Here is a 25,684-nt window from a genome sequence, read left to right as displayed (position 1 = left end):
ACCAGGGATAAGTAGAATTGAATCCAAGAAAAGCCTAGTTGTAACTTCTGAAACTTCCTCTGCCTTCCCAATGCAATTTGAAATCATTTCTATTCTAGGGTATGTGAGAAAACTCATTGCCACAATCACTTCAGTCTTAGGGGCTTTCTTTCCCTCACCCTCTAAAAATAACTCAGGAAGAGCATCTTAGTAATCCTCTGGTGAGATGTTTGTATTACATTACATCTAACTTGATCTACATGTAACTTTAGCTACATCTAGCTATTTGTGCTGATTCATGAATCTTTAAGAGTTAGTACAGCTCAAATGGCCCATTATACAGGTAAAGAAATTAAGGCCTCTGAGAGTGGAGTTGATTAACTTAGGATTCTAGTGTGAGAAAGAAGAAATGCTGGGATTATATATCAACATCCCCAATACATATTTAGTTCACTATTACCCATGCCCTTTCATACAACTCACCACTTAATAAAATCAAGTTATAGTAGTAATTTCCAGTCCATTAAGTGGGAAAAAAATTGGTAGAGAGTATGCATGTAAGGAAAAGTAGAAGAATATAGGGGGAAAAAAAGTTCAATTTAACTTTGTCCCCCAAGCTCACATATACTTTTTTTTTTTTACTTTTTTCAAATAATTTATTTTTATATACCAGGCACAATTTTACATTCAACATGAGACAAAAGTAGAGTGTGTTTCCAATTTAAGGTCATCCTAAGATAGGTCATGGTTTGAATTTTATTGGGGAGGGAATTAAAAACATGTGCTTGAAGTTGTCCATAAGACACTCACTGATTCTTTCAGATGCCTCATGTCTCAAGTCTGCTCAAGATCCAGGACTCTTTAAGCCACAGACATGACCATCCCATGTCAAAAATAAAATCTGAAATCTGATTTGTTTTTCTAGAGTAGTTCAGTAGATTGTTATCCCAATTTTTTAAAAAATGTATAAATCAAATATCATTTATGAGAACAGCTTCCACGATAGGGAAATTTAATGTTTTAAAGTTGAATTAAGGTAAAATATACATACTAGAAAGTACATATAAGTGGTTTGATGAAAAATCACAAGATGAATGCTTTTTGTAAGCAAAAGCAACACCTGGATCCAGTAAAAGCATGTTATTAGCATCTTTGTATCTTCCTGTCACTAACAAACTCTTCACCCAGTCTCCAGAGTAACCACATACACGCCTGTTTTGTACTGAGCAGTGAAATGCTGCAGTACGTCATTTCTGGGGCCTGACTTCTTTTGTTCAATCTTGTGCTTATAGGAATTGTCCAATTGTTACATGTTTTTGTAATTGTTCATCTATTGTGTGACTATAGCACCATCTATTTAACCATTCTAGTCTTACTGGCATTTGGGTAGCTAGCTTAAAGATTTCGGATTGTGTTGACTTGTTTGCAGACAATATTGACTCTAAAGTAATAAACTCCTTTTCTGAAGCGTGGTATGATCTACTGGGTGAAAATACTGGCTCACACCACTGAATTAATTTCCAAAACTTAGTTTGTTTTTTGTTGCCGTGTGTGTGTGTGTGTGTGTGTGTGTGTGTACATATACGCGAGTGTGAATTTACTATGTCCCCCAGCTCCCATCCCGATCCACTGCTTCCATTGACTCTTCAGTGGCCAAAGCCTGGGGCTGGCAGGAAGGAGCTTAATGCTGTATGCTCCAGTCAAAGTGAATGGTTGAATTATTGTGACATTAGTAAACAGGTAATTCATTTCTCATGTCATGCTCCTCACCTCAAGCTGGTTAGCCAAGCCTTTTCAAAAACCCCAACTTGTTCAACCTGCTACCAGTTACAGTCCATTTCAAGCTCCTCTGTATAAAATGCAATCTTGTCAAAAGGAAGACACCTGCTCCCAGCAGGAGGATTCTTACCAACTGCCAAGTCCTTTGTTACAGTGTCTAGAAACAAAATGATCTTTCCATCTGGAACGTGTCTGCCGCCATGTCTGCAGCCTTGGGTTGCCTGCCAGCCTCTGGTAACAGAATGAGGCAGAGAAACATGGGAAGAAGGCTCTGGAAAACGGATTTTGATCTTGACGTTTTGATTTCAAAGCTAATTTTCTCTGAGGGAAGAACATTTGCTTCCTGGGTGACCTCAATGAAATACATTTATTTCTAGGTCTGGTTTCGTCTTCTGTGACTCAAATTCTAGCTTATTTACCTCTTTTGGACTATTTTGACTTTTTAAAAAGCCTTTCATTCGTTCTCAGTTTTCTCTAAAATATTCTCTTTCATGGAAAACAAACTCCCGATTGAGATCCCGAACTTTCTTTGAGGCAGGAGAAGCCAGTGACCCCTGCTCTGCTTTACTCCCCTCTCCAACTGTGTGGGACTCTGCAGTCCTCTGCTCCCTCCACCTGGAAGGCAGTGGGCTCATGGACACATGCAGGTCAGTTCCTTGCAGTCTGGGCCATCACAGGAGGCTCCCCTTCTAGATGTTGGTGAACATTATGAATGAGTTCATTTGGCAGTTAATGGGATGCATGTGTTATCAAGCAGAATGAGGGGCACCCCAGACCCTAAAACCGCCTGCTCTAAATGGGTTCTGCCATCTGCAGCATCAAGACAGAACATACTCTAGTGCATAAGACCTTCAATGGAGGGCCTTGCTGGTAGTGCAAGGGGTTAAGCACAGCACTGTAAAGCTATCCGCAGCCTTTGCAGCCTGAGTTCGATTCCCAGCCAGCCAGGGAGCTACCCACATGGTGCAGCAGACCTCTCCTGTCTCATTTGCTGCTCCCCTCAGCAGTGGATTTAAGTGGATCTGCCTGTTCTGTTCCCCACTCTGTCTCTGGTGAATTCTCTCACCCCCCACACTTCTGGCCTGTACCCAGCTCTCATATGCATAAATAAATAAACCTAAAAAAAAAAAAAAGACCTTCAATGGAAAGAAACTTTAATACAATCTGTGTGATAGAGAGCAGAAAAGAATATACTTAGCATATAGTTAAAATAGTTTCCCTGTGAAGTACCCACAGTCCCCATCCCCTCATGGGTAAATGTCCAGCCAAATAGGGTTGGTCCAGGGCCTCCCCTGGTGGCATAGCAGTTGAGTGCTGGGTTGTGAGGCTGCCCACAGCATCTGCAGCGCCAGTTCAAGACCCGGCCAACAGCGAGGGTCCCACAAAAATAAAACAGAAAAAAACAAACAAAAAAACAAATAGGGTTGGTCCAAAGCAGCACTGCTGAGGCCAAAAGCTTGCCACAAATCTAAAGCACCTTCTTATGGGAACCCACATGAAAGGCGCAGAAGGGTCCAGGTAAGTCTGAGACAAAAGCTGCAAAATCAAAACCCAAGGGAAGGTCAAGTCTGCCATCGTCAGCCTTCCCACAGGACTCTTACCTACATCTGTTTCAAGTGTCTCCTTCCATGTCCCCCAAATCCCGGCTACAAGTCCAAGGCTGAGAAGCAAGAATGGCTTCCTCGCAGGTCTCTCTGCTCCCTGTGACTTCTCCAACTCTTCTTCTTGATTCCCCCCCACCCCAGTCTTCTCTCACCTCTCCTCCCTGCCAGCACCACCCTTCCTTGGGATGGGGCAGGGAACCGGGAACCTCCCCTTTCCCTGGGGGCTACCCTGTAATGAATGAGTTCTACTGCCAACCACCTTCCTCCTGATTGAAAATATCCAGCATACTGACAATTTTCAGTTGCTTGCTCCTCAGTCACAAGGGGTCAGAGGACTTCTGAGAAGCTTGGTTTTATTTCCATCTCCATGGAGTAGTGGCCAGAACAGAGCCACATACAGTAGATTTTTTTTTTTTAAATCATACATTAAAACGAACAATATACATCAACATAAAGGGAACATTTTAATTAAAATTTTAAATTGTTTTCAAGATAACCATTCTCTATTGAAACTCATTTAAAAGAACTTTAACATTTCACTAGGGACTATTATTTGCTATAATTGTTTTGGATGGGATAGAGGCCACCCAGTTGATGTTTAAGAGGATAATGAGGAAGAAAAATTTAACTAATTTCAAAGTGTTCTGTAGATTGTAAGGCACAGCAGAAATGTTAAGTATAGTTGTTTTAATTGACCCCAGGAATTAAATGCTTAAAAGTTGTCTAACTGTCCTTGGTCTCTAGATTGAGTGTAATTCTGAAAAGCAGCTACTAGCATACTACAAAACAGAGGCCCCTCCCCTTGCAGAAATCTGGTATTAATCTCGCCCTCTAAATTTATTTCCATTGAAGGTAAATAACGTCCCATGGGCTCCATCTTTGTATCCTATTTAATTAAAACAATACTAATCATCAACTAATCTAGCTCACTCTTAACAAACTATTGTATTCTAACAAGCCTGATTTTGTTTATTTGTTTTTCCTCCTTGAGGGGGAAAAAAAAACCAAAAAGGTAGATATTGGTTTGAGGTCAGCAAGGAGATTTATGTAAGAAAACATAACTACCAAGGGAATCAAACCGCCATTTAGCCATAAAGCATTTCCCCCTGCAAGCTCAGGAAGGATTTCCAATTATTTACAAATAGATAACATTGTGTAGCTCCCTCAGTATTACAGATAAGTCACCAGAAAACAGCTAGTTTGACAAAATTGCCCAGCAGCCCATTAACTGTACAGATCTGCTAAACGTCCACCATCGACATCCCTCTGTGGAATTTGCTAAGGAATCACAGTAGAATGAGTTCGCCACTAGAATTGTGGAAGTTATGGAACAAGAAGCAGGGAATGTCTTATTGCACCAACTGTTATCAATGGAGGCATCAGTCCTTGTGTGTGAGTGTGGGGGGGCGGGGGAAGGGAAGGGAGAAGGGAATAGAAGTGGAGGCAAAGGTAGGAGAGCAGAGGGGGAAATAAAATAGAAAGAGAAAGAATAAAAGGATGATAAATATCCTGGAAGAGTAAGTAAGTGCTCACAGATTCACAGATCTTCAAACTGTGAATGAATGTTTTATTAGCCTGCCCAGGGATAACCCAGTTTAGCGTTCACTAGAGAAAGCCCTTTCTTCTGGTTTATTTTTTGAAAGTGAAAAGTTATTTTCCTCCTCTTGATGTAGATAAATTTTTATTGTACTTTGGTACAATTGGGAAGGGCTTCAGCCTTACTTACTTTGATTTATTTGTTGTTTTAATTGAGCCCAGCAATTAAACATTAAAAGTCCTTGGTCTCCAGCTTGGGTGTAATCCTGAAAAGCAGAAAATAAATGTCTTTAGTTTAGCGACACTTATTTAAAATCCCACCAAGCAACAGTTTTGAAAGTTTATCTTTCATTTTCTGCTCTCTTAAGCTGCCTTCTCTTTAGACACGAAGAAAAGTCCAAGTCACTTCTGTGCTTGAGGGTTCTTGGCCTATTATAAAACAAAACTAAATTCCCAAATAAAAATTACAAAAGTGGATGCCATTTAAATATTTGCATTTAAAATATTAGCACTTTCGGCAGGAAATACTATTTAATAGAATTTTGTGATTCCAAGCAAAATTTGAGGATTTGCTTTTAAATTTAAGTTATTGTTACCTATAAGCTTTATGATCTAGTAATGGAACGAAAGTTTAAAATTTTTTGATGAATGTCATCTTCTTCCAATCTTTTTGGTTCATATCTGTAATGACCTATATAAATAACTTTATTTGGAGAAAATGTCAGAAATCTAAACTTCAGACTGTAACTGAATGGAGGGCCTGGCCACCAGGAACTCTGCCTAGTCCACACTCCTGACGGCCATCACCTCTCTTCATATCTACCTGTTTATGGAACTGTGAAAGGTCTGGGAATGGAAATGTAGCAGGGTGGTCCCCAGGAAAAGGGGAGGTTCTGGGTTCCTTGCCCCACCCAAGGGAGGGTAGAGCTGAGCAGGGAGTAGAAGCTGCTGCTGCGGAGGAGACTGGGGAAGGGAGGGAGCAGGATGGGGAGCAAGGAGACCTGGAGGAGGCACATGGAGCAAAGAGGCATGTGAAGAAGCTGCACTTGCTTTTCGGTCCTGGACTGGTTGAAACAGATGTGAGTGAGAGACCCGCAGGGAGGGTAACAATGGCAACGTTGATCTTGATTTTGCTCTTTTCCTCCCAGACTTGTCTGTTTCTGCCCCTTTCCTATGGGTCCCCACCAGAAGGTGCCTTAGACTCCTGGCAGGCTTTTGGGCCTCAGAGGCCCTGCTTTGGGCCAATCTTGTTTGGGTGGACATTTACCCATGAGGGGATGGGTAACTTCGGTGCTAGATTTGGAAACTATACTCTTCCCCCATATTGCACACTAATTGTATCAAATTTCCTTTCCATTAAAGGTCTTATGTGTTTTGTCTTGATGCAGCAGAGGGAAGAAACTATTTAGAGCAGGCAGGTTTGCCGGTTCTGGGGTGCCCCTCTCCCCAACCTGTAACAGGAAGTGATGAGGAAACAGGTGATTCTTGCAGTGGTTCTCAAAGGCAAGTCCACAAGCTATCACCTACTTCAGAATCATCTGGAATTCCCACTAGGAATTCAGGTTCTTGGGTCTCATTTTAGCCTCTCTGAGTTGGTATTTTTGGAATAGGTCTCAGGAATTTGCATTTTCTTACAATGCCTAAGACACTGGGGGATGGGCACAGACCTGTGAATTTCTAAGCTGTGGCAGCTGGATTGAGGGGAAAGCGTGAGGCCTGATTTCAGATGTGATTGAAGTTGCCACCCAGAAACACCACTCTGGTTCCATTCTGGGTGGAAGTGCCACTTTATAGTAGCTGAATTTTATCTCTTACCTCCCATTATTGGGGTCACCCAAAAACTCTGGTGGCTTGGCAACCACTAGCGACATTGAGTTAGCTGATCTTCAAATCTATTTTTTTTAAAGATTTATTTATTTTTATACAAGAGCTGGGGTACAGGACAGAGGCACAGGAGGGTGAGAGGATTCACCAGAGACAGAGGGAACAGAACAGGCAGATCGACTGAAATACACTGCTGAGGGGAGCAGTAGGTGAGACAGGCGAGGTCTGCCACGGCATGTGGGACTCTCGCTGGCCAGCTAGGATCAAACCTGAACTGCAGAGGCTGTGGACAGCTTCATAGCGTGGTGCTCACCCTGCTGCGCCACCGGGAAGGTCCCTTTTTTTTTTTTTTAAATCAGTCTGGTCCTGCTCTTGTGATGAAACACAGAAGCGGTACTCTGAGCCAAGGAGTACCTATAGGTTCCTTACTGGTAGGGACGTGCAGATACTCCTATAAAGCATATAAACCTTTCCATTCCCTAAAAGACGCCAAAGAACCATGAAAAAAACTGCACTTCACCACATCTGGAAAGAGTTTGCTCTGAAATGAGGGCTCACAGGGAGGTAGAGGTAGCATAGGTGAAGTAGGCCTCTCCCACTCCAGAGCAGGCCCACTGTACTCGCTCTGCTTAACTCAGAGAATTTATCTGATAGAGCTCTTCCTCAGGACACAGCTCAGCCACCCTCCCCACGGCTGCACATCCCCCCACCCCCCACCTTGCGCCTACCCCCACACTGTGTTTTTCTTGAATACACAAGGAAGATCATAAATGGGTAAAAAAAATGCCTGGTCTCTTCCCATGGAAAAGAACCTTGAAAGAGATCAAAGAGAAAGACCTGATCAGGCCCAAGGCCTGTTTATAAAGAGGTCCCCGCACATGGCTTTGCCACCCACACTGGGCCTTGTAGTGCAGCAGAGGGTGCATCGCATCCCTGAATGAGAAAAGGGGGTGAAGGCTACAGGTAAAGTTCATAGGGCAAACTATATAGCATTGAATGTGTTAGTTGCCAGTCTTCAATTAACAACAATCAGTGATATCATTTGCTAATTAACCATTTCTTCGGATGGAAGACTTCTTCCTGAGCCTGGGCTCCTTGAATGTAAAAAACACAAAAACTAGTTCTTTGAACCTAGATAAGTTATACATTTCACAAGTATTTTTATTCTGAAGGTTACATTTCATATTAGAGAGAAAGATTTGGAAAAAAAAAAAAAGAAGATCTGGGTTACTGCTGAAAGTTATTTATTCCTACCAAAGTCCAGTACAAACGTCCTCTTTATGAAGTCTTCTAAGGGCACTCTCTCTAGCCAAAGTCAACAGCTCACTCCTCTGTATTTGGAAGCTTGGATCTGGTACCTCTTTTCAGCATTTACGTCCCCCTGCCTTATAGGACAAGTGATTTGTGTTGTCTCCTCACAGCCTCCGGGAGCCCATGTCATCTGTGCTTCCCCAGGGACTTTAGCACAATTTGCAGATAGCAAGTGCTCATGAAATAGCCACGAATGTTCACAGTTTTACAACTGAAACCATAAACTGGGAGGCCATAGGCCAGGAACATCTTTAAAATTTGACCTAAAGGTCTGTTGGCAGATTTCACATAAAATCTGGCATGTCTGGCTTTCCCACGGCCCTCCGTAGCTTGAACAAAGTGGCATACTCTCTTCGATTTTCCTACTTGCTTTTCCTTCATTTGCATTACCTCCCTGTATCTGTGGACACCCGTCTTACAGAGACATCAAGGTTTACCTTCTTCAATGTTCATGTGGATTAAACGCCTCCATGAACCAAGGGCTAGATGATTGCCTGGATCCATCATTTATGGGCCAACTGCTAAGTAATTAATTGGTTTGCAGTACTCTATGATCTGATTCCATTTTTGAGGTGGCAAAATATAATCTGATGCTATTTTGGTTAATTATTTAAGTCTATATGACTTTGTGGAATACTAATCAAGCTTCAATCTGAGATCAGTACAGATAAAATTTATATAAACAATAACACTTAACTTTCATTGTCTGAGTTTTCATCAGTGTAACACTTTTATATTCTCTCTCCATAATTATTCCTAGGAATTCACACAATGGGTTACAAATTGACTCTGTTTTCTCACCCTGAGTAATTTATTTCCAACTTTTTCCTTGACCTGCTCCAGCCATTTTCTTGATTCCATTGTATGATTTCTAACACTGGCCTCCAGGTTACCAAATGCAGTGGATATTTTTTCAGTGCTTTTTGTATGTGATCTCTTTGTGCTGCTTCCACTATTGACCAGGTTCTATTTTTCTTAAAGCTCTGTTGGCCTTTGGTCACTGTGATATTACACTCTTCCCAAATGTTAGCTGGCTATCTACTCTTTGTCCAAAGCCTTTCCTTGTATGTTTCCCCCCAAATGATGATTACTATTTGAGTTCACCTGGTCCCGCTTTTCTTTTCTTCAAATTTCAGGTATTCTTCCTAAGAAGCATATATATGTCCTCTACTTCAATTACTACTCATATGCCAATGATATAAAAATATGTTTATCACAATATCTTTTCTCTGGGTTCAAGACCATGTAAATCATTTTCTGCACAACATTTTCACTTGGATATCTCAAGAGATTCTCAAGTTTAATTTGTCCAGAAAAAAATTCACGCCCTTCCCTAACTGATCCTCTTCCAGAGATATCTATTCAGTAACTATTACAACCATCCAGGTATGTGTGAGAAAACTGGAAATCTTCTCTCTCCACTACCTCCCCACTCTGTGGTGTCCATCACCAAGCCTTAATAGTTTGCCCAAATGCTTTGAGTCTGTATATTTGCCTTCATCTATGTCATCCCATCCAGTCCAAGCCACCATAATCTATCAGCTAGACAATTTAGATTAATTGCTTGCTTCCGGTTTATTTATACATAAAGCCAGAGTAATCCCAGTGCAGAGGTGACCAAACTCAAAGGATCCTTTTGTGGCTTCCCATTGCTTGTAGAGGCCAGAGTCATTGTAAAGGTCGTGCACAGTCTAGCTTCCACCTACTTCTTTAGCCTCAGCCATCAATATCCTTCCTATACCCTCTGCATGCCAACCATCCCAGACTCCCATACCAGTGTTAAGTGTTTTGTGCTGCTTCCCAAACACGGCCTTTGCTCATATCCTTCTTTCTGTCCACACACCTCTTTCTCCAAACTGCCCCCTTCCATGAGTTATTTCTATTTCTTCTTCAGAGGTCAACCCAAACATCACTTGTCCAGAAGGCCTTTCTTGACTCCCTTTAGTATATCTTCTCTTTAATGACACTAATTACAGTTTGTAATTGTAAATTCATTTTTGTGATTCCAATTAATATCTCACACTATAGCGCTGCTCATCAACCCCAAGCAATCTCATTAGCTCCTATGTATGCAGGGGATAAATTCATATATATTGTTAAGAGGGTAAAACATGTTAGTTATCAAATTATTGATCAGAAATAGCTGGGCCAAAGTTCAACCTAGCCAAATACCCTGCTATACTTCGTCACTTTACATTTCAAAGCAATACTGTATATATATTGTCTACTAGAACAAAGTAAATAGAAATGTTTTTACTTGAAAATAAGAGCTGATTTCAATGTATGTGGCTCCATACACCTCTACCCACAACTTGAATTCAAAATTCTCTTATAGTTTCAAAAAGGAGAGTGTTAAAAATAGATGGCTAATGGCAGAATATTAAAAATGCTTCAGTAAAACTATTAGAGGAAAACTGGGAATGATATTTTGATTGATTCAGCACAACAAACAAATTACACTGATATGCTTCTAAATTGCTACTATCATGATCTTTCACAATTGTATAGTATAAATCATTAGTCAATCAAACACCCAATGTACTGTGTTACCGCTAACAACAATGAGCTAGATATGATAATTAAGTGAAAGTCTGATTGTTCCATGAAAAGGAACATGAGGCTTCTATCAACTTTGTGTTTATATGTGGCCATCCCGTTCTTACATACTGGACTAACAATTATCTCATTACTTTAAGATTGCCTCAAAGAATTAATACATACTTGAATTCATGTTAAATGTCTGCATCTGAGCCATAAAGGATATTTTGATTAGGTTTAAATTTTTAACAAATCTATGGACTTACTGGTTCCAATTTCAATCATTGTTTTCCTACTTTAACATTTCCTGATGTGGTTGCCAGGGAATGGTAAAATTATCTTTACAGGATTCTCCTTGGGCTGTTGGTAGGCAGGAAAATCTAGGTTGCTTCAGGAAAACACATCCATAATTGAGAAGTAAAGGATCATAGCAAATATTTAAAAGTCAAAGAGTTGTATTCTCTAGACTTGGAAATGTTTTTTTAAGACAAACATGTAAACAATAAAGAACAAGGGATTTTCAAGCAATTTAACTGCAGGTTTCTCTGTTTGGTTTTTGAAATACTGGTTTTTAGGGACACCAGTTCCTCTGAAGGTAAAGTAGAAAATGCTCTATGTTCTTGTGCTTGGGACTGCCTCTGAATATTTCCCAAATCAGAATAGACCTACAGTGAACATAGACTCAGAGGTAGTCTTTGGCTGAAGGAGGTAGTCTGATGAAACTCTGGAGTTGACTTGAGAACTGAAAAATCCCTAATCTGCATGTGCCCTCGGATGGAGTCAGGGCTGTGGGGCGCTTCTGAGCACTGCAGATCGTTTGCAAATCGAATCTTGTAACACAATCAATGACCGTCATTTATCTTTCAAAGGCACATTTGACTAATCAGATTCTCTCGTTTTCCTCTATTCTGACTTTCAGCCATGCTTCCTATTAGATAGAGGAGAAACACAGAACTCTTCTCTCAATTGCTTTCCATACAATTAACATCAAAGAGAACTAAGTGACTCACAGTCACAGATAAAAAATTAGCCAATTATATACTGAAACTGGGACAAACAATTATGTCAATAAAATCGACTGGCACAAGAACCAGACCCATAAAACCAGGACATTTGGCAGAACATAAGACTTGTAGCCACTGCAGAATCTCACTTTCCTTCCAGTCTGTCACCCACTAGCACAACTGGACAAATAGACAGTGGATAATAGAAACTTGAGAAAAAGGTCATGATTCTGGTGGTGGTCATTTAAGGCTAATTTGCCCAGCAGAGCACTATGAATCTGTGGAATGGACAAAAAAGTGCTCCTCTGTTCTCCCTAGATGAACCTTCATATAAAGGCATTAGCTCAGCAGCAGCCCTTGGACAGATGAACTTTATTTCTCAGACATAATTCACCCTGGCATACAGTTTAGAGGAGGGGGAAAGTCATCGGTTTAACATTTTAAATTCTTAAATCTTTGAAAGCTGTTTGCCAGACATTGAGAGTGAATGGCTTGATTCAAGGTCAAGCCTCTCTGCAATGAGATGACCAGCCTGCAGCATCGCCGGGCCAGCCGCCACACCATCTTCCGGGGCATGGCTCTGGGTGCTCAGGGTGTGAGAGGCACATACTTCGGGACTGAGTAGACAGGCTTGTGGGCATCCAAAGTGATGGTTCTATTGCTCCGTGGTCTTTTCATTCCAGTTGATTAGACACAGCTTCAATTTTGACTAGTTTACAGATGGAGAAGCACAATGCATTCCAATTTGCAGTTATGTTATTATGAGGCTAGAGAGTGGGTTCCTGTTGGTTATCTGGAGCCTGTGTGGTACTGATGATAAGCTATAAGCCACGTTAGCTGAATCCCTCCCTGGGAGAAAGTGAGGTGCTTAGAGAGGCCTATTAACTATTTAAGGCCACTTAGAATACCATTTAAAGCATTATTGTTAGAGTAATGCACTCTTATCCTTGTAAGGGAGGAGAATCATCATTTCTGTGGGAGATGGGGAAGTGCCACTCACTTGGCCTTTGACATCCTCCTAACCATCTTTAGTCAAGCCATTTCCAAAGGGACTGGCCCCACGTATTAGTGTCAATTGTGGAGGAGAGGAGGAGGTATGCACTTAGCTAAGACGAAAATTTAAACTCTTACAATTACAATAATTTTTTATAATGTTTTTAAACAATATTTGCTTCCCCCCACCCCCTCAGATTGAGTCCCCATAGAATTTCCTTCCCCAAGGCACCTGTGCACCATCACCTCAGTCCCCTGTGCTCCTCCCTCCCTCTGATCCCTCTCCCTCCTCCTCCCCTGCAGGATGTCTCTGGTAAATAATTGTCCGTTTTTGCTTTGTTGTGTTTTGTACTGTTATGGTTTTTTTTTTTTACACTGATGTCTTATTTGGTTCCCCTATATTCCTACTATAAGTGAAACCATCCGATATTTTTCTTTTTCCTTCTGGCTTATTTCACTGAGCATAATTCCTTCTAGTTCCATCCACATTGCCGTGAATGGCATGAGTTTATCTTTTTTGATTGCTGAGTAATATTCCATTGTGTATATATACCACGTCTTCTTGATCCAGTCATCTATTTTTGGGCATTTGGGTTGTTTCCAGGTTTTACCTATTGTAAATAGTGCTGCAATAAACATAGGTGTACAGGTGTTCTTTTGAATCAATGTTTTTGTATTCTTTGGGTAGATCTCTAGTAGTGGAATAGCATATGGTAGCTCCATTTTTAGTAGCATATGAAAAACGTCCAACATCCCTTATAATCAGGGAAATGCAAAGCAAAACCAGAATGAGATACCACCTTACACCAATGAGAATGGCGCATGTCAAAAAAACAAGCAACAAAAAATGTTGGCGAGGATGTGGTGAAAAAGGAACTCTTCTGCATTGCTGGTGGGTGTGCAGACTGGTTCAACCACTATAGAAAGCTGTCTGGAGGTTCCTCAGTCTACTAAAAATGGAGCTACAATAATTTTTAAAGGCCCAAAAGCTGAGAGTACATTTCTAATAAGCAAAACACAGTTCAGCTAGTGTCTGAAATCATCACTTGCTGGTCTGGTTTGTCATTGGCATTTATTTCTTTCCCTTTGAGACAAGAATTGTACTGTAAATCAAATGCCTTTATCTAATCATACAAGAGAGATGTGGAAGTGGAACAGTGCCCCCTGCCCATGTTCTTTTAAATCAGACTGAATATTTTCTTGTGCAGTGTCAAGGGGCAGTTGTGGAACATGGGAGTGGGGTAGATAATCTACCAGGACCAGCCCACCACCTTCTGCTGCAGCTGGACATAATGAGATGAACCATACCTTTTGATGTCCATGTGAAGGTCTGATGACCAGGCAGAGGGGCAGCCAGGGAGTCAAATAGAAAGTTCTTTGAAAATTCAATTTTTGTATTATGTAACAGATTCCTGACTCCATTCATTAAGCATCAAAGTTAAGATTCAGATTTCACTGTTCTTAAAGACAAACAGACTTCTATTACAAGAGTTGACGAAGAAAACCCCAAACAGCAAACTTGAAATTCTCAGCAATTTTCTTTTCAGTTCTTTCCTCTTTTAAATGGACCTCCAAGCTTAAGTCCACTGTGACTTGACAGGACCCTCCTAGGTGATTTCCAAAGTAACCAAGAGACAGCTGTAGGTAGGTAGGGTCATTTTTTCACAAGGTGTTTCCTGGTCTCAGCATCAGTTCCATACTGACCTTAGATAGCAATCAACGTGGCAGCCATGGCTGAATTCTCTCCAGAATAATATTTGACAAGTGTTCTCATGGCAAACTGTGAGTCTTAGCAGTACCAGACTGAAGAGAAAGAGAAGCAATCCTACACAGTAGCCTGGGGCAGGATCCCAAGTATTCAAACACTGAGATTTTAAGCTCCTGACAGTGAACACTGACTGAATGTATACATGCATATGAAGAGGAACAAAGGTGTGGGAAGCAGTCCTTTCTGCTGTTCTATTTTTCTCCCATTTAAAAAATAGATAATTTAATAGACTTTTTTTTTTAAAGAAATTTCAGGTTTATGGAAAAGTAAGTAGAAAGTATGGCATTCTCTTATTAATATTCCCTTATTACCATGTTGCTTTAGTGTGATTTGCTACAACTATTTTAATACATAATACATACTTATGTATTAATTAAAGTATAGAGTTGACAATAGGGTTTCATGATGGATCCTGTACATTCTATGTTTTTGGACAAATACATAGTGATGTCTCTACCACTACAGTAGTATTCAGAATAATTTCACCTCCCTAAAACTTCCCTGTGCTTTGTTAATTTATCCTTCCTCCTCCAAATCCCTGGCTGATCTTTTTTAATTGTTGCCATAGTTTTAATTGTCTCCACTTTTCCAGAATGTGCTATAATTGGATTCATATAGAATACTGCCTGATCAGATTGGGTTTTTTTGTCATTAGTAATACGCATGTAAGTTTCCTTCATGTCTTTTCATGAATTGATAACTTGTTTTTCTATTGTCGAGTCATATTCCATATTATGGATGTACCACTGATTGCATATCCATTCTCCTAGTAAAGGCCATCTTGGCTGCCTCCAGGTTTTGGCAACTATAAATAAGGTTGCTATAAACATCACGTGCAGGTTTTTCTTTTGACACAATTCTTCTGCCTATCTATTTTTGAGTATAGGAGTTTGAAAATTTGGGTTAAATATAACCTCAGCCCAGATTTGAATACCTCATAGGTCAAGGAAGAAAGACAAACATAACCTCACATCCCATGTAGCACACATCTAAGCATTTAGAGTGTTTGAAAAATAATTGGCTAAATAAACCATTGAATGACCAATAAATAGATTTACCCAGGATGGAATTTTGTCCTGTTCTTACTCACCCTCAAAAAAAAAAAAAAAAATCCAGTGATTTAGAGATAAGGTCTTTAGCACATAATTAAGATTAAATTAGGTTATTTATTAGGGTGGGTCCCCAGTCCAAGAACTGGTATCCTTATAAGAGGAAAAGCTCTGAGGGCCTCCCCGGTGGCACAGCGGTTAAGCACTGGGTTGCAAAGCTGCCTGCAGCCTCTGCAGCGCCGGTTCAATCCCGACCACCGGGTGAGGGTCCCACATGGCACGCAGACCTCTCCTGCCACCCGCTGCTCCCCTCAGCAGTGTACTTCGTCAGTCTGCCTGTTCTACTCTCCGCTCTGGCTCTGGTGAATTCTCTCACCCTCCCGCGCATCTGACTGTACCCAGTGCTTGTATAAATAAATAAATAAATCTTTGGGGGGGGAAAAAAAAAGAGGAAAAGCACTGGAGAGTTCTTAGTTTGCACTCTGAGGAAAGGCCACGTGATGACCCCCTAAGAAGTTTGCCCTTGGCAACCCAGGAAGAGAGCCTTCACTAAAAACCAAACCTGGCACATTGATCTTGGTCTTCCTGCGTTTAGAACGCTGAGAAAATAATTTTTCTTGTTTAAACTACCTAGTCTGTAGTATTTTGTCATGGCAGCCTGAGCAGACTAATATACAAGGTCTCTCTTCTAAGAGTACATTCAGTTTTAAATATTGTTATGTATGTACCAACTATACCCATTGACCCTGCGCCTAGAAGATTTTAAAAGTATTTCTTTTACCACATTTACCAATGCTGGCTGTTGTTACTTTAAGAAATGAAGCAAAACAAACTTTGTCAACTTCTTAAGCAAAATCGGACAGCTTTTTCAATTTGTATTTTTAGAGATAATTGAAGTATTATATTTTTATGATCATTTGTATTTTTGTGATTTATAATTTATATAATTTTGTTTCTTTTACTAAGTGTTCATGTTTTTCTTATTGAGTTGTGAGAAATCTTTATATATTGAGAAGAGTAACTACATGAATTGCACATTTTTCGATGCCTTCCTTTGATATTTGTGTGAGGATATTTTTGGTGTGTAAGTTACTGCAATATATTTATGTATTCATTTATGATTTCTACCTTTAGAAACATATGCAGAAGTTCTAACTCAGAGAAAATTTAAATATATATTTATCTACATTTTCATCTAGTACTTTGCTATGATTTTTGCAATAAACCTTTAATTTTCCTGCAAATTTTTTTCATATAAAGTGTGTTACAGGAATCTTCTGATTCTTTTCAAAGCAATGTGAACTCACTTCCTTCTCTCTCTTTACCTTTCCTCTACTTGTCATTGAATTTTTGAGAAAATTTGAACTGAATATGAAGATCTTCTATCAAGTCGAAAAAAGAGGTCAGAAACAGAGAAGATGAGGAACAGAAAGAGAGAGGAGAGAGAAAAATGGAGATCAAGGGGGAATTTGGAGTTTAAAAAGTCAAGTAGAAAAGTCACCTTATTTTCTCCATCTTCTAAATGAGCAGGTTGGACAGGATAATCTGTGGAGCCTCGTTCCAGTTCAACTTTATAGGATTTTAGGATTCCAAGGGCAAACCACATTTCTCATTCCGTCTTTCTAAGACTGGTGTTCACTAAACAGCTCTAAGTTAAAATGACTTCTAAGCTCTAGGAAATGCTGGAATCCGAAAGGATCTTAGAGAACTTTTAACCTCAATTGAATCTTTTTTCTGATAAGGATACTGAGTCCCAGGGAGGTTAATGGATCTACTCTAGGTCCCACAACTGGTCAGTTGCAGCGTTGGCGGAGAGCTGAGGCTCCCAAATCTACATGCTGCTGCCCCGGGGTTCCAGTGCTCCAGCCATCTCTTTGTTCCCTTTTGCCTTCCTTTTCTCGTCACTCCTTTCATTATGAAATTCATTTCACTCTAATTATGATTGCTCCCATCCACTGATGTGACACTGTTTGACAGTGAAAACTGAGAAAGAAGGTGGCTTGCACCAGGCAACATGTAAAGGGCCGAGTCTCTCTCTTAGGAAATTTACCACTTAAGACCTGTGTGCTTGAGGCTCTGCTCAGGCACTTTGAGTTATTGTCCCCTGGGAGTCCAGAGATCTTTTCACTTTTCCAAGAATCTGATTGCAGCCAAAGCATCAGGCTTCCATTTTTGCCTAAAAGCAATGAAATGATTACCTATATGCTTAATTTAAATTCCAACTGGCAGCTCAGACATTGTTGCAGCTGGAGGGGGCAAGCTGACCTTCATATCTATTGTCAGTGTAGAGACAGAGGGGGATTTTATTGACCAGAGAGGATAATATGCATTAGGGAAGCCAAGCAAGGCTGCTCTGACCTATTGGAATATAGTGCGGGGTCAAAGGGCAGAGGATTAGAGTAGCCTTGTGTCCTCAGCGCAAATGCCAATTGTGTTTCTTTGTGTGCTCTGCTGCTGCCACACTCACTGACTGTCATTACCTTGGGGATCTGCAAGGGAGTCTCTTTCAACTGCTTTTTGCTTATCTGTGGTGGTAAGATCGCTGCCTGGCCCCTTGGGGTTGTCTCTTGAAAAAAAGGGAAAACTACCAATTGCAACACCCCAAACCCTAGAAATTCCTTCTGCATATTTTCAGAGCCTTTGGTACACTGGGTCACTCCTTAGGGGGGGGGCAGTTTACTGTATTTGTTTCTAGAAATGAACCCGCAGAAATCACTCAAGGGACTGCCCAAGGCAAAATCTGGCTTTCTTCCCTTTCCGCCCCAGCCCCGCCTCCACTAAATCTCTCTGGAAAGTGCTTCTCTAGGGCCACTTGTTCCTGGTAATATCAAACCCCCGTAATGCGAGAGACCTCTGGATATTTTTGTTGTTGACTTCCTTTCTCAAGTTTCATGTATCAGAGAAAGGGGCAGGCTCCTGGGCCCCTGCTGTGTTAGTCATCAGATGTCTTGGGAAGAACTGGCTGTCTCTGGCTGCCTGTCCCTATTGCAGGGATAGGGCCCTGTGCTAAGTGACAAGCACTGACCTACTGTTTGACCCACATCTTCAGTGCACAGATATTACCGGTACCCCCATCTGACAAATGAAGAGAATGTGGCCCAAAACAGTTAAGTCATTTCCTAAGGTGACTCAGCGAGAGAGTGCAAGTGCTGTGAGGTGACCCCAGACATTCTGACTTTTAAATGCATGCCCTTAATCACTGCCCTTTTTTCCAAGACTTCCCCTCTTCTTTCTCTCTCCTGAGAGCAGACACTCTGGTGCCCCACCCAGGACTCCTTTAGCTGGCAACACATCATTCCCTTTCAGTGTTGACTGTCAAAAGCTCGTGGCCTCCTCATTGGGGAGATTATGTACACCCCATCTCTTCATTCCAGGCATAGTTATCCACCAGTTGACCAACTTGCCCCAACATATGACCAACCCTGACTAGAAATTGCTGTAACAGAGGTCTCTGTGAGACCAGGGCTTAGTGAGAAAACATCTTTGCTAAGCTTTATTTATTTATTTTTTAAATAATAAATTTTATTTTTATATTCCCCATACAATTGCAGCCCCCCCATTCTGACCCCAATCCCTCCCCTCCTGCCCCCCACTCCCCAAAAAGTGTCTCTGGTTCATAGTTTTTTGTTGATTTTGATTTTCACTTTCTTATAGTTATTCATTTTCCTGGTCCCTTATTTAAGTTTTCTAGATTCCTGCTATGAGTGAGACCATCCGGAATTTTTCTTTTTCTTTTTGGCTTATTTCGCTGAGCATAATCCCTTCCAGCGCCATCCATGTTGCTGCAAATTGCATGTGTTTATCTTTTTTGAATGCTGAGTAATATTCCATGGTATATATGGACCACATCTTCTTGATCCAGTCATCTATTTTTGGGCATTTGGGTTGTTTCCAAAGCTTAGCTATTGTAAATAGTGCTGCTATAAACATAGGGGTGCAGGTGTTCTTTGGAATGGATGTTTCTGTGTCCTTTGGGTAAAGACCTAGGAGTGGAATTGCTGGATCATATGAAAGCTCTATGTTTAGTAGGCCCAGAAATCTCCACACAGCTCTCCATAGTGGTTGGACCAGTTTGCACTCCCACCAGCAGTGCAGGAGAGTTCCTTTTTCTCCACACCCTCACCAACATTTGTTGTTGCTAGTTTTTTTAATATGTGCCATTCTCACTGGTGTAAGATGGTATCTCATGGTAGTTTTGATTTGCATTTCCCTGATTACAAGTGATGTTGAACATTTTTTCATATGCCTGTTGGCCATTTGCATTTCCTCTTCAGAGAAGTTTCTTTTTAGCTCTTCTGCCCATCTTTTGACTGGGTTATTTTCTTTGTTGTTGCTGAGTCTCATCAGCTCTTTGCAGATTTTTGTGATCAGTCCTTTATCATTAGTGTTGTGTGCAAAACTGTTCTCCCAGTTGGTGGGGTTTCTCTTTGTTTTTGTTATTGTCTCTTTTGCTGTGCAGAAGCTCTTTAATTTGATGTAGTCCCAGCTGTTTATCTTTGCCTTCACTATCACTGCTTTGGGTGATGTGTCTGTAAAGATGTCTTTGATGTGCAAATCACGTAGTGTTTCGCCTATATTTCCTTCTATATATTTTATGGTTTCAGGTCTTATGTCTAGTTCTTTAATCCATTTTGAGTTGATTTTTGTGTATGGTGTGAGGTAGTGGTCAAGCTTCATTCTTTTGCATGTAGCGACCCAGTTTTCCCAGCACCATTTATTGAACAAACTTTCTTTGCTCCAATGCATAGTCTTTGCTCCTTTGTCAAAGATTAGTTGACCATAAGTCTGTGGGTTTATTTCTGGATTTTCTATTCGATTCCATTGGTCTGTATGTCTGTTCTTGTTCCAATACCATGCAGTTTTGATGATTATGGCTTTGTAGTAGAGTTTGAAGTCTGGGAGTGTGATGCCTCCATTCCCTTCTCTTTTTTTCAGGAGAGCTTTGGCTATTCGGGGTTTTTTGTGATTCCGCTAAGCTTTATTTTTTGTCCTAGTTTCTTTACCTCACTCTCTCTTCCCCATTTACTACTTAGAGCAATTATTTCATTAAAAAGTTGGACAAGAGGGCCTCCCCGTTGGCCCACCGGGTTGAGCACCATGCTGTGAAGATATCCGCAGCCTCTGCGGCACAGGTTTGATTCCCGACCGGCCAGGGAGAAACCCCCATGGTGCAGCAGACCTCTCCTGTCTCACCCACTGCTTCCTTCAGCAGTGCCTTTGGTCCATCAGCCTTTTCTGCTCTCCATTCTGTCTCTGGTAAATCTTCTCACCCTCCCGAGCCTCTGGCCTGTACCCCAACTCTTATATAAATAAATAAATCTTAAAAAAATTTGCATGAGTTTATCTGTTTTGATTGCTGAGTAATATTCCATTGTGTATATGTACCACATCTTCTTGATCCAGTCATCTATTTTTGGGCATTTGGGTTGTTTCCATAGCTTAGCTATTGTAAACAGTGCTGCTATAAACATAGGGGTGCAGGTGCTCTTTGGAATTAATGTTTCTGGGGCCTTTGGGTAAATACCTAGGAGTGGAATTGCTGGATCATATGGAAGCTCTATGTTTAGTAGGTCAAGAAATCTCCACACAGCTCTCCATAGTGGTTGGACCAGTTTGCACTCCCACCAGCAGTGCAGGAGAGTTCCTTTTTCTCCACATCCTCACCAACATTTGTTGTTGCTAGTTTTTTTAAAAGGGATCATGGTCAGTGAAACAAGCCAGAAAGAAAAAAGAAAAATACTGGATGGTCTCACTCGTAGTAGTAATTTAGATACCTAAATAAGGGACCAGGGAAAAAACTAATTATAATAAAGTGAAAATCAAAATCAACAAGCAACTATAAACCAGAGACACTCTATGGGCGGGGGGAATTGTATGGAGACTATAACCAAGATGAAAATGCATACATTGTGCAAAAGTGAAAAATGATATAAAAAAACATAAAATTTAAAAATTAAAAAAAAAGTTGGACAAGAATCCAATTTTTGGGTTCTTCTTGTAGCACACTCAACCTGAGAAACTCCCCATCATGCTTGTCTCTGCTCCTCTGTGTTGACAACATCCTTAGAAGTATCCTCACCATGTGACATCACCAGGACCCAGCAGCCTCAGGCATGTGTGGTCTCCTGATATGTTTCTATCATAACACTTCAGCAGTTCTTAAGGTAGGTTCTCATTGACCAGTCTGAATCATGTGCCAATGTGCTGGTGTGCGGTGGGACCATATCATCAACAGTTACACAAAAAGAGAGACCATACCTGCTAACAAGATGGGGCTGAGCTTTCTAGCAGGAAATCAGTCATGGAGCCACAGAGATTGATCAAATGATCTGAGGCTGCTTAGAGCACTTGCTGGCCTGTAAGTCATCACATAGAGAGAGTGGGTATTCACACATCCTACAGATTGCAATTAGGAAAACTGTCAGCATGGTTTGACAATGTTCTGTGAGCATGGGGTCAGGGAGGTCTGAGAGAGGCACAAGAGAGCTGAAACCATGGAATATAAGTTTCCCTGTTGCCACCCAGGTTTGGGCAAAAAGACAATTGGGTGGGAGATAATAAAACATGCTTTTCATCAATCTCTGGATTCCATGTCTGGTTGAGCCTGACTTTGAAAGAGTTTTCCTTCTGGTGTGTGTGATGATTGTAACTTGTTAGACATGGCAAGGGTTCATAACATTGATTTTCTCTGATAACCCTTATGATAGGAGGTATTAACCTCAAGTACAGATGAGTGAAGAAAGCCTTTTCAAAATCACATAGCTGGGCCTCCCTGGTGGCGCAAGGGATTAAGCACCGCACTATGAAGCAGTCTGCAGCCTCTGCAGCACGAGTTCGATCCCTGGCCGGCCAGAGAGAAACTCACATGGCGAAGCAGACCTCTCCTGTCTCACCCGCTGCTCCCCTCAGCAGTGTATTTCAGTCAGTCTGCCTGTTCTGTTCCCTACTCTGTCTCTGGTGAATCCTTTCACCCCCTGCATCTTTGGCCTGTACCCCAGTCCTTGTATACATAAACAAATAAATCTTAAAAAAAATAATCACATAGCAAATCTGAGGCCATGTTCTCATCTTTTGGCTTTCCTTGAGTTAGCAGATGGTGGTTTTGCATTTGCTACACAGAATCTGAGGGGTTGATAAGCCAGAAGTACCAAAGGAAAATTTAAATCATAAAACACAAACAAAACAAAAAAAGGATTTAGGATCAATGTTTCCACCTCTTTTCTGGTGAGTGGGTGTAGGACACATCCTCAATTACTGGCTACAGATGGCTACTGAGATCAAGCACGGGTTGTAGGCACTGTACGTACAATATTACCTATTGTGGGATTATTATGGAGTGCGATGGGGGCTTGGTTGTCTTCAGAAAGGTCAGAGCATACACACATTGGGATGCTCAGATAACTTGGGAAGATTCTCAAGGGAGGACAGGGGAATATCAAGAGGGACAGGCTGTGCCCAGCACCAGACAGGTATAGACACACAGAGTTGCATGGGATAATGATCGTTTTCTCTGAGGTCCAGCAAGTTTCCCCAGAGGCGGGAACATTAGGGAAAACTACTGCTCGGGGGCCCAAGGTCTGGGGCCAGCACTTTTATTCGGTGGAGGGCAAATTCCCCACTTGCTGTAACTGAAACTCAAGGTCTTGAACCACTTGCCGCTGCTCTAGTTGTGTCATGACCAGCGTAAAGGAGACTGCTGCTTGATCTCTTAGAGTAGGAATGCTGCTCCCAATTACATGAGGTGAGTTAGGGATGCCTTAGAGGGACACACCTATGGCCCTACCTATAAAGCTGGTTACATCTGGACCTCCCTAGATGTCAAATTAGTACGAGTTAATGTACATGATGCCCTTTTTTTCCTTAAAAGAGAAGGGAGAGGTTGGCAGGATGGTGGCAATTGGTCCCCACCCAATCTATAGTTCTTACAGTTCAGTGGGGTATAAAGAGAAACTGTGAGAGCAATTTTCATAAGGATTTTGTGCAGAATGGAGAAATGACAAAAATACAGCTCTGTTCTAGGGACTGTGGAACTTCTCCATTCTGGGATGCAGCTGAGGATAAAAGAACACCAGGACAGGTAATATTTACCTGCATGGGGTGCAGAGGTGTCAGGGCACCTGGAGGAGGTGGCAGGTATCAAACTCTCTGAATGCCTCAGGGGCAAAATTGGTCATCAGCAGAGGGAGGAGAACTTGCTGGGGGGAGACCAATAAAAGGGATCTGAGACTTCCTTAGAGACCCCAAAAAGATTTGGGAGGGAAGAGAAGGTCCAGGTGAACAAGTAGGGACAAGAGCAGGGAGCTCAGTTTATGAGTTAATATGATTTCATTTGAACCCATAGCTGACGAGGCTTAGGGACAGGCTAGTTACTTTCATTGAGTCACATATCAGCCTATAACTTAGTTCCATAAAATAATCACTTTACTTTGCTTGCACATTTCAGAGTCAGGAATTGAGAGGGAGCAACAGAGACTTCTTGCCCTGCACTGTGATATCTGGGGTCTTTAACTGGGAGAATTCAAAGACTGATGGTGACTTGACAGCTGGGGGGTTAAAATCACCTGGAAGCATCTTCACTTACACACCATCACTAAAAGACCCCAATACCCAGTCATCTGTAGAACACACAGAATTTCGATGGCAGAGTATGTCAAAAGGGGGCTATGGATTTTGTTCTTGGAAGTACCAACATAGGGGACAGCTGGTAGGGTGGAGATCAAATTCAGATTTAAAATGGCCTCAACATGCTGCATCCATGTGTCAAAAAAAAAAAAGACAGATGAACTTTCTAGTTCCTTTTTCCAGGGCTTTTCTCAACCACTTGGTAGCTACCTCCAATTCAGGCTAACATAGTCTGAACGCTTTGGAACATAGTTCTGAGATTGAGTGTGAGATTATAGTCACTTGATCAAAGTATGTTATTGCTGGAAGGGATCTTAGAGACTACCTAAATCGGTTGTTTTTAGCATTTAACAATTTTTTAACATTTAACAATTTTTAACATTTAAAAACATTTTCAACATTTAAAAAATTACCTTAATCTATTTATTTTTCCAAACAAAACAGAAGGTCCACACCCAGTGCTTAGAACACACAAACATGCAGATGATCTGACTGAAGCAGGGAGAGGGGCCCATGAGGTTTATCCACTCAACTCCCCCTTGGACACCCATGTGCAATCTTGGGCTCTTTTGATGAAGAGGACATTGGGTTCCAGAGAGATGACTTGATTTACCCAAGGTCACCCAACAGGGTTGGATGGAGATAACAATGGGCTCAGGATTCCAACTCTCAGATTAGGGTTAGTTCTGCTTTTTCAATGAATATTTTTCATTTCGACCACATATATAGTCTACTCATTGCAGAAAATCTAAAAAATGCAGACACGTACAAGGAAATAAAAATCACTCTTAATACCATGACTTTAGGAATAACCATTTTTAACATTTTCATTTGTAGCACTCCAGTCTTTTATTTTCACAGATACACACATGGTAGCCTAACATAAACATTGTTTTACAACCTGGTTCTTTCTCTTCATAATTTCATGTGAGGATTTCCCATGTGATTAATTTTTTATAGCATCATTTTAATGGCTGCACAGCATTCAATCATTAAGTGATGCTGTGCTTTATTTAATCTTCTATTATAAGATATTTTGTCTATTTTTTTGGTTCTCTTTTGCAACTGTAAATTGTGAAAAGCAGCCATGCAGATGTCAATTCATGCACATCCAGGATAATTTGATTATAACACATCTTAGAAGTAGATTTTTGCTTGAAAATATACTAGTGTTTATTAGTTTTTTGATACCTTCTGCCAAATTGGCTATCGCTCCTGCTATATAGCACCAGGGTGCCTCTTTTTGAAGACCACACTGCTTTGTGAGGTAAAGATGTTCACCCTTGGAAAGAGTGAGGCTCATTGTTTTGCATTCTCTTTACAAGACAGAACCATAGCAATATTTATTTGGAAAGAAGCTGGATGAACCATCTCAATTCCCTAAGCTAACTAATGCAATTTAACCTGAGAGTGAGAAAAAGAGGAGAAAAATAGTGATAGGAATTTCAAATGCTACTATTCCAGTATCATTTATAAAAGTAAAAAGACTTTTATACATAATTTCAGGAGTCTTTGCTTTAGTATAAGTGTAGATTTATGTGTATCTGATTGTAGTCAGAAGACTGGTGGGGTGTGCATGTCAGGGGAATCTTAATGAGGAGACTAAAGAAATACAGATGATTCAAGGACCTTGGGAGGGATGAAAGATTCCAAACACATGAATGATCATCTCCAGGC

At 41.0% G+C, this 25,684-nt stretch overlaps 1 long non-coding RNA gene across 4 annotated transcripts in view; it reads right to left on the bottom strand.

Annotated features, from left to right (window-relative positions):
* Positions 1 to 4,982: 4,982 nt before the first annotated feature.
* Positions 4,983 to 25,684, bottom strand: part of LOC119238588 (uncharacterized) — a 101,978-nt gene continuing 81,276 nt past the window's right edge. For all 4 annotated transcript variants that reach the window (XR_008554125.1, XR_008554126.1, XR_005123600.2 and 1 more), the window contains one exon: positions 4,983 to 5,164. This is a non-coding gene — a long non-coding RNA (uncharacterized LOC119238588). The remainder of the gene's footprint in view (positions 5,165 to 25,684) is intronic.

The sequence above is a fragment of the Talpa occidentalis genome, unplaced genomic scaffold (genome assembly GCF_014898055.3).
Source record: "Talpa occidentalis isolate TD23 unplaced genomic scaffold, MPIMG_talOcc4v2.1 talOcc4.11, whole genome shotgun sequence".
NCBI classification, from domain to species: Eukaryota; Metazoa; Chordata; class Mammalia; order Eulipotyphla; family Talpidae; genus Talpa; species Talpa occidentalis.
The sequence above is the reverse complement of the archived record's forward strand: the minus strand, read 5'-3'. Positions and strand labels throughout refer to the sequence as shown.